Below are 10,192 nucleotides of genomic sequence, written 5' to 3'. Positions count from 1 at the left end.
ATCAAATGACTTACTGAAGTAAAGACATGAGATCTACCACATTTGTATTGTCTAGAAAATTAGTTATCAAAGAAAGATGTAAGGTATATCTTGCGTAAACTTCCTTTGGTAAACCTTCATGTTGCATTTTGTCCCATTTTTCCTCTATCTCAATATCTTTAATTATTATTGTCTTCAAATTTTGTTCTAAAGCGTTTTATAGTCATGAGAGTAGAGAAATAAGTTTATATCTGGGTTTCCAGATCACTTTTTTCCTTTTCATAAGGGAGGGACAAACATACTTGAATAGGCTTCAGGAGGGGAGGAGGATGCAGCATCTGTGAAGATGTATCCATTATGAATGTAAAAGCCTATAGCACTGCAAATGAACTAAATCACCCCAACTTTGACCTTGAGTAAATCATGGTTAAAATTGGGGTGGCTTCGCTACAGACTTACACATAGGTAACAGTTACAGGTAACAGCTGGTACACACTTCCACAGAGCAGCTTCCACTCACCTTCTGAAGCCTCTTCAGGTGTATGTTTGTCCCTACCCTTAGATGTAAGTGCTCTTTTTCCAGTCATATGATGCCATTTCTAATTTGAAATATTTATTGAGAAGTCTTACTTATGGATCTTCAATTTCATGTGCCATTTCTTTCAAAATTCTGGGCTGGAGATGGTCTAATCCCCTTTCAACTTGAGCACATAAGCAATTTGAGTTTTATTTCTACCTCAGTTGTGGTAATTCTATTTTCATTCTTATTAGTCATCCTCTTTTTGTCCTTATTGAAAACTGAAGCAAAGATGTCATTTAGTCTTGGGGCCATATCAGGATTTTCTTTAAGCTCTATGCTTCCTTATCCCACTGCAGCCCTACTTCTTCTTTTGTTTTCTTTTATTCAGATAGCTAAGGAAACTTATATTGTTTTTAATATTTTATAAGGTCTAACTCACCATGACTTTTGGCTATTCAAACTTTTTTCTCTTGCATTCCTTGGCCTTCTTTGATCACTCCTTTTTTCTAATCCTTGTAATATTTCTGCTGAGTCCTAATATTTTTATGGGGTACTTATTCATCGAGTTAGTTCTGGAGTTTTTTCCTGCAAGCATTTACCCTTTTGCTTGACACACAAATTCCAAACATTTTTTCTTCCACCTTTAACAAAAATAAATTCCAGATTTTCTTATCAAGACCCTGGGCTTCTCAGGCCAGTTGATTCCATTAACTAGTACATCTGTTAAGAAAAGTGCCATTTTGAAATCAATATTTTTACTTACGAATCTACTTTTGTTTATCCCTCATGTTGGGGGTAGGCATTAGAAGGCCGAGACCCCTGCCTGCCTGACCCCTTACTTGTGTGAGCCAGTGGGGAGAACCTGACGGTTTCAATATTGCCTATCCCAGATGTTCTTTTCTTACCTGTCATGACTTGACGTATCTATTTTAACAATTGAGAGTTGGGTGTAAGATGAGTGATGACTGTCATGGGTCCTACCCCAGAGGGTTGCTTTGTGGGGCTTTTCCTCTCTTTATACCCTACCCTTACCATGTCCCTAATGACACGTGCTTGGGCTAGATTCTTGTATAGCCTGAATATACTGCTGACTATTGCTGGCTGGCTTACCGAATAAAGTTTGTGAGGTATGTTCAAAAACTCATTCCAGCTCATAGCCTTCCATTAATTCCTTATACAACCTGGGGTCCCTCAATTAAGGCAAGTCCATTCTCAAGTCAATAAGACAAAACCTCCTATCACTTCAGTCCCCAGGTTCTTGGGCCAGAAATACTTCTCCTCATGCTCTGTCTGCTAATCCAGAGGGAGCGTGCCCTGGGGAAGTGTGTTGACCCACTTCTTGCTCCAGTTAGGCTCTCCTTTGCACCTATGGTGTGTGTTTCTCAAGCGAGTTCCTCAGGGCTTTTCTCCAGCCCCAGTGTCTTCCCCCCATTTAATGAAAACTGAATCAATTCAAGACAAACAGAATCTATGAATGAGGGGAAACAGTGGATGTGATATACTTGGATTTTAGCAAGGCTTTTGACACTTCCATGACATTCTTCCTCAATCTTGTCTTTTTCAGACTAAATCCTAGTTCTTTCAGACTTTCCTTATAAGTCATGTTTCTCAGGCCTCTAGTATTTTTTGTTGCCCTTTGTTGGACTTTTTAAAACTTTCTTCACCTTTCTTGAGGTGTGGGGCCAAAACTGGACACACAACTTCAGGTGAAGCCTCACCAGTACTGGATAGAGTGGAAGACTCACTTCCCTCAGTTTGTAAGTTACACTTCTGTTAATACAACCCAGGATGCTGTTGACTTTTTTTTTTTCACCAAGATCACACTCTTGACTCATATTTAATTTATGGTCTACTGTAACTACCAGGTTTTTCTCTACAATACTGCAGCTTAGTTGGTATATGTGCCTGTTATTCCATCCCAAGTGCAGGGCTTTCATAGAATCATACAGTCTTGGAAAATTAGGGTTGGAAGGGATCTCTAGTCCAACCCACTGCTCAGAACAGGACCGTCCCCAACTATATCATTCCAGCCAAGGCTTTGTCTAGCCAGGTTATAAAAACCTCTAAAGATGGAGATTCCACAACCTCTTGGAGCAGCCTGGTCCAGTGCTTTACTAGCCTGCTAGTGAGGATTTTTTCCTAATATCTAACCTAAACATCCCACGTTGCAACTTGAGACCACTGATCCTTGTTCTGCCATCTGCCACCACTGAGAACAGTCTAGCTCCATCTTCTTTGGAATCCCCTGCAGGTAGTTGAAGGCTGCTATTAAATCTCCCCTCAGCCTCCTCTTCTCTAAACTAAATAAGCCTTGTTACCCCAGCCTCTCTTCAGAAGTCATGTGCCCCAGCTCTCTTACCTTTTTTGCTGTCCTCTGCTGGATTCTTTCCAACTTGTCTACATCCTTTCTGTAGTAGAGGGGCCAAAACTGAAAACAGGACTCCAGATGTGGCCTCACCAGTGCTGAATAGATGGGAATAATCACTTCCCTTCATCTGTTGGCAACATTCCTACCAATGCAGCCCAGTATGCTGTTAGCCCTCTTGGCAACAAGGGCACACTGTTGGCTCATATTCAGCTTATTTTTGGTTCATATTCAGCTTATTATCCACTGTCACCCCCAGGTCCTTTTCTGCAGAACTGCTGCTTGGCCAGTTAGTCCCCAGTCTGTACTGGTGCCTGGTATTGTTGTGTCCTAAGTTCAGGATTTTGCACTTGTCCTTAGTGAACTTCATGGCCAGGTACAGACATTACACTTTATACCAGTATAAGTGATTGGAGACTGGTCTATACCTGTAACAGAACAGAAGTTTAACATACAAAACCTGTCTATTCCCATAACAGAACAGAAGTTCAGCACAGAAAACTGGTCTATACCCATAACAGAACAGAAGTTCAGCACACATAGGCTGGTTTAAAAATGGCGGAACCCAGTCTCAGATTTGCCCCCTCCACCAAAGGATGAATTGGTGTTGGGTTCGATACCAATCTAAACTATGATGCTTACAGACATGTGAATTACTTTGTTCAATTCCACCTTGGGGTTTTTAAATGTTTGTATCCTGGCCATGAGATTTCTTTTGATCCAATCCTCCAATTTGTCTAGGTCTCTTTGAATCCTTGCCCTACCTTGCTCAATTTGTCTAGGTCTCTCCGAATTCTTTCCCAGCATATCTACTACTCCCTGCTAGCATGGTATCATCTGCAAACTTGCTGAGGGTACATTTCACCTCATCCTGGTGATCATTGATAAAGTTATTGAACAAGATCAGCCCCAAGACCAACCACTGGAGTGCTCCACGTGATACCGGCTACAAACTAGACATCGACTAGACATCACTTCTTGGATAAGCCAACTATGGTAAGGGTTGCCAGAATCTGGAATAGCATTCCAATGAAGGTGGTGCTCTCCCCTACCTTGAGGATCTTTAAGACAAGACTGGATAAGCACCTGGGCAGGGGGGTCAGACTCGATGATCTGTTGAGGTCCCTTCTGACCCTAACAACTATGAAACTATGATTACTATGCTTTGAACCCAATGATCCAGCTAGTTTTCTGTCTACCTTACAGTCCATTCATTAAAACTGTACCTCCTTAGCTTATTTGCTAGAATGTTGTAGGAGATCGTATCAAAAACCTTGCTAAACTTCAGGTATATCAAATCCACTGCTCCCCTCACATTCACAGGGCCAGTCTTACCTTCTGCTTGCCAGATAACCACATCCAGTGAGATAATACTTTCTGTGGCTGAGAACATCGTAAGAAGACAATGATTTTCATAACATGGAACACTTGCACCTTGTTGGAAAACCAAGACAACAAATGACAAGAAAGAAGAACTGCCATCATCTCCTGGGAACTACAACATTGACATTGTTGCTCTGGACAACACAACTGAAGGAGGGTCAGCTGAGGGAAGAAGTTACTCCTTCTGGAAGGAGCACCTGGCTGGGGACAGAAGTGTTCACAGCACTGACTTCACTATCAAAAATCAGCTTGCCAGTCACCTTAGTTGAGAAGCTCCTTGTGGGAATTAACAAACATCTTATGACCCTCCATTTTAAGCTCAGCAAATCTAGTACACTACTGTCATTGGTGAGCGTGCCCCAACATGGGATGATGATGTTAAAGAACAATTCTACTCTGTGACCCTCCTGGGGTCTTGCCAAAAGGGAGGAAATGAAGTACCACTCTGTTTACCCTCCACAATTTGATGATGTGCAAAAGAAATTATGCAAAAAGGGAGGCTCCAATAATGGGTAATGTTAGTCTCTTTAAAGATGGGGTTTTCCCTTTTGGCATATTTTCTGAAGCTCCACCTCCCCTACACCTCTTCCACACACCAACCATGATGTTATCCAAGTGGTACTGAAACAGTATTTAACGTTGTAGCCTACCACCCTCTATACTAGGGCAAAGGCAGGCATGTCTGTCCAGCTAATTGAGTAAAAAAGACTAGGTGCCTGCCTTATTAGTCCAGGGTCAGCACTGACACAAATAAATTAAAATATTGGTGTATATTCCCACCTTGCTCCAGTATTGGGCCTTTCAGTCCACTCAAAAAACCCAGAGAAAATTACACTAGGGCAATTTAATTCATCATCTTACATTGCCAGATATTTGGTGCATTGTGAGATTCCAGTTCATGTGTCCTGTCTTGTGGATCTTCCAGCTGACTGTGGATCTCCAGAGTCCCTTCACTGGATGCCTGCTGTGTTTGAAGACTCCTCCAAGCTTTCTTCTGACCAGCATCTCCTGGCCAAAACTCTGGAGCCTATATCTTTTGGCTCCATGAGGCTCAGGATCCTTCCTGCAGCCCCTGCCCAGTTCAGCAGCCCAGGCTTGGGTCAGAGCCAGCATTCTGGGAGTTTTTGTAGCAGCCTCCATGCTGCTCTGACAACCGGCAGTCTTCTGCTGTTTCAAAACACCCACTTTGCTCCATCTCTAGGTGCATCTTTATGATGTCACTCCCTGCTCGCCCTACAATGTACAGTTAGCATGTACTTCTAAAATGCTGCAGCAGTGGTGTGTGCCACTCTTGCTTTGTCACCTCAGGACCTGCAGGTGAGTCATCCCTATTAGCAGTCTTTCTGGAACTAGTTCACCCCACAGCAGGGGTTGGATTCGGGTACATGCTGCCCCGTACCCTCAGGGCTGTGTGTCACCACAACTGGCAACATACTCCAGCTTTGACCATTTTCTGACTAATACTTGCAAGGAGGACAAGATCATTCTCCTTGGTGATTTCAGTGCCAGAGTTGGATGTGGCCTGGAACTCTGGACTGGCACCATTTTGAAGGAAGGATTAGGGAAAGCCAATTCTAATGGCATCCTGAACACTATCTTTAGACAGTGACACATACAAGACCACTTGGAGACACCCTTGTTCTAAACACTGGTACCTCCTTGACTATGTTATTGTTAGAAGCCATGATTGAATGGATGTCTGTATCATGCAAGCTATGCAAGGAGCTGGTGACTGCTGGACAGATCACTGTTTTGTCAGTCCATTATGAACATCCTGCTCACTCCAAAACACTGAAAACAGCCAAAAGCAATGTGAAGGAGTCAATGTCAAATTTCTTCAAGACCCAAAGGTCTGCAAGGATCTCCAGCAGTGCCTTCATGAAAAGCTCTCTACCCTGTCCACAAATGGAAGCAACATTGAGAAAATCTGGAAGGGGTTTAAAGCCATCATACGTATGGCCTGTGCTGAATCCATTGACCTAGATTGGTTCAATAAGAGTGATGCCAAGATCTAAGCCATTCTTGACTGGAAGAGAAGGGTGTATTATGCTTGGCAAAATGAAACATCATCTCAGCAGAAGAAGCAAATGTATCAGCTCCTCAAAGCTAAAGCTCAAAGGAGGATCTGGGAAATCAAAAATCATGGGGTGCAAGATAAAACCAAAAAGATCCAACTCTGTGCTGACAAAAATGATATGCATAGCTTTTTCCAGGAAACGAAGGCCATGTACAGCCCAGCGTGCTATGGTCCTGCTTTCCTTCATTATGGTTCTTTCCATCTTTTGCGGAAAGATTGAAACTAAAGTTTCTTTTTTGTGGCCAATGCAGTGATCCATTTGAAGTAAATGGGAACTCACCTAACAAGAAATTATCTTATTGGCTGCTGGTGTCTTTTGAAAAAAGAAAAGGTAAGTCTCAAAACTGATAGTGCTGTCTATGTACACTTTAACAAGTATTAAAAGGAGAAAATTGATTCACTGCTGTCTGCCACATCTGAATGTCAAAATCTAGCTGAGAGCTTGAGAAAACGATGAGTCAGACAATGGTGTCTGACTGTGCCTAACAGACTCCTCTCACCAATATCAGGGCCTTAGGAATGGATCCAAATAACTTTCCATTGTGTTTCCATCCACTTTGTCTCCCTGGGCTCAGACAATTATTCTTGCAAGTAATCCATAATCACAGAGGTAGTCCTATTGAAGTCAGCATTTGTAACACTGCATCCTAAGTCTTTACATGCCCAGAGGAAAATACAACTGTACTGTAATGAAGTTCTGTTGAAGTGTTTTGCATTTTATTACTTAGTTAAGTGTTATTGCTTGTTGTTGTTCATTTAAAAAGAGAAAGAATAGAGAGACCCATATGACATGATGCTTCTTAATAATTACAGAATGCTCCTGTTACAGGCAATTTTCATTATATACTAATCAAACTGATATGTAATCCAGTTACCACACTGTCATATTTTCACACCTATTTAACAAAAAGTAAAATAATAATCATCGAGAAAAAGAGACAAATTAATGATGATCTCAGAACAAGAACCAAAGTGTAAGAAAATATATATACTAGCTGTAGATGCTGATCTCAGGACACTACAAGCAAGGAAAGATGAGAGATTCAGTGTGAAATCCTTTGGATTTCAGTTCACTAACAACTCAGGCAAGAGAGCAGCACAACAACAAATACAATCAAAGAAGCAGTTTAGCCAGCTGGCAAGGATTGCTCCATGTCCCAGGTGAACACCTCCCAGTACTCAGAATTGCAGGCCTTTCTGCTTCCTGTATTGCCAAGAAAAGGCCAAAATTACCAGTATGAACATCTTTGCTACACATTTCAAACTTATATTAGCTGGAGCAGGAACCCAAACAGAACAGGAGCATAAGAAGTAGCCAGCCTAGAGTAGCAGCATCTTGTTAAAGCACCTCAGAAATGAGTACAATTAACTTGGAGCAGGTAGTTGGCTGTTTAAGGAACAAAAAACATTCATAGCTCACACTTGGAGATGACTGAATCAGAATCTTTACTGAAGACCCATCAAACAGGTTGCAAAAGAATAGACTGTAATTACAACTACAGTATAAATGAATACTTACAATCAGCATTGAAGTTCTATACCTGATCCTTGTGAGCCTCAGATCATGAAGATAGTTGCATTGGACAGCTTGCAGGAGTACCTAGGAACCCACCCACCTTCCCAATAGTCCGATTCAGAGGTTTTCTATGAACTTAATTGGCTTCAGCTGAACCCTCTTGCTATTGACATTCCTTTGAACCCATTACTGCAATGGATGAGCTGAAGAGAAATGCATATGATTCCTTCCCCTACACTCAATTGGCTTGTTCTAACTGGTCAAAATACAGCTTTGGGCTTTATAAATCTGGTTTAAAAGTGGACAAGGAAGGAGACAGAGGAGACATTGTCAGGACTTGGAGGTTTTTATCCTTTATTTTTTCTTTCCTTTATTTTGCCTGGTTCCACCATGCACCTGAACAAATGTCAGCCAGCTTTGGGTCAGGGAAACCATCACCCTCCCAGGCTTAATGAAAAATTATCAAAGACGTGGCAGGAAAGATAACAGGCCAGGAGCCTGACCCAATTCCACCAACTGACATCCACCCTGGTACCAGCAAGGCAAGTGGATGTCCTCAGGATGCCGGGCCCCGTGTCCGTATCCTGTGGTATCCGGACATATTCCCTATATGGGGCAAGTCACCCAGCAACAGCAACAGCAGTCAACCCATCAACTCGCCCACCAACTCGCTCTGGAGGAAAGCTGGGTACAGCAACAGGCCTGGCACCAGAGGAATGTGGTAGAACTAACGGAACCCAAGATGTTTGTCCATGATGACCCTGAGGTATTCCTAGAAAGCTTTGAGCAGGTAGCATTGGCAGCCGGGCTGGAGAAGTCTCACTGGATGGGACAGCTGGGAGTGTTGTTAATTGGAAAGGCCCAAGCGGCCTATGAGGCTATGACCTGAGAGGAGGCCACAGATTATGACAAGGTGAAGCGGGAGATCCTGTATTAACTACATATTAACTCAGAAACCTGTTGACAGGCATTCAGAGCTAAGAAGAAGAAAGAGTGTTGCAGCACTTGGTGGATCTGGTAACAAAGTGGTTGAAGCCTGCTGAAAGTTTGAAGACAGATATCTGTGACAAGATCTTACTAGAGCAGTTCCTGGTGGACCTGGATGAGAAAACCCAGAGCTGGATCCGATATCATAGTCTGGAGTCCTTGGCTGAGGCATTGCGGCTGGCCAAAAACTTCAGCAGCGCTTTTGGGGAGAAGCTTCCAGAGCAGAATGTGAAGGTAGGCTTGAACCCAAAGCCTCATGAGGCCCCAAGGCTGGGGAATAGAGAGGTACAAGAACGCTGAAGACCCAATAGCAATTCAATAGTTTGTTTTCGGTGTGGGAAGGTGGGGCATATGTCCTGAGACTGTGCTAACTGGATGCAGTCGAGACCTAAGATGCCTCATTTTCCATTTGAAGACCTGACTGTAACTCTGGGCCTTGAGAAACCTGGAGGTGGGGAGTTTATGGACTGTAGTATAGGTAGGGGAATCAGCAGCGGCCCCCTGCCTTGACCAGTGGTGGAGGCTTCGGTAGGGGGCAAGAGGTTCGAAGGCATTATTGACACAGGATGTGCACATACATTTGTTCATGCTGTGTTAGCACCCAGCAAATATATACAAAAAGCTACACCTGTTAGAATAATGTGCATGTATGGGGAAGGCACCTGTTATCCTCGGAGGGTCTTCCAGGTCACTGTGTTAAAGGTCACAAGAGAAATGCCCATCAGAATGGCTCGCGACCTACCATACCTGATGATTCTAGGCTGAGACAGGGGGGAAATTTATGAAGTGTTAAACAGCATGAGAGAAGATAAAGCAGGAGAGGCTGGCTTGCTGGGAAGTGAGGAGGAGGAGCCAGATGGGGAAAGTTTCAATGTAGAACACTTATCCAGTGATAAAGTGTTCCGGAGGGCACAAGCTGCAGAAGACGAGTTCCAAGCCATAAAAGAGACTGAATTCACTTGAGAAGAGGAGAATGTGGTGGACCCAGAGCAATGTATGAGTCTACCTAGATTTGAGGTTAGGACAGGGTTGCTCTATCGGGTAAAGGCTGGGGTGCAAGAAGGGGAGGAAGTTGGCCAGTTGTTAATTCCACACCAGTTTAAGGTCCCTCTCTTAACGTTAGCCCACGAGAACCCCCTGGGTGGGCATGTGGGGTGTAGTGAAACAGAGGCCCACTTAACAAAGTGGTGTTTTTGGCCCAAGATGTATGAACAAGTCGAGAATTTCTACCAAGCCTGCCCAGCTTGCCAGAAGGTGAGCGTGAACAAACCGGCCTGAGTGCCATTGCAACCGATGCCCATAATTGAGGTACCATTCTCCTGTATTGTGTTTGATGTGGTAGGGCCCCTCCCTAAAAGTTTGGCA

Source organism: Gavialis gangeticus, unplaced genomic scaffold (genome assembly GCF_001723915.1).
Source record: "Gavialis gangeticus isolate Ggan-Ray unplaced genomic scaffold, GavGan_comp1, whole genome shotgun sequence".
Classification (NCBI taxonomy): Eukaryota; Metazoa; Chordata; order Crocodylia; family Gavialidae; genus Gavialis; species Gavialis gangeticus.
The sequence above is the reverse complement of the archived record's forward strand: the minus strand, read 5'-3'. Positions refer to the sequence as shown.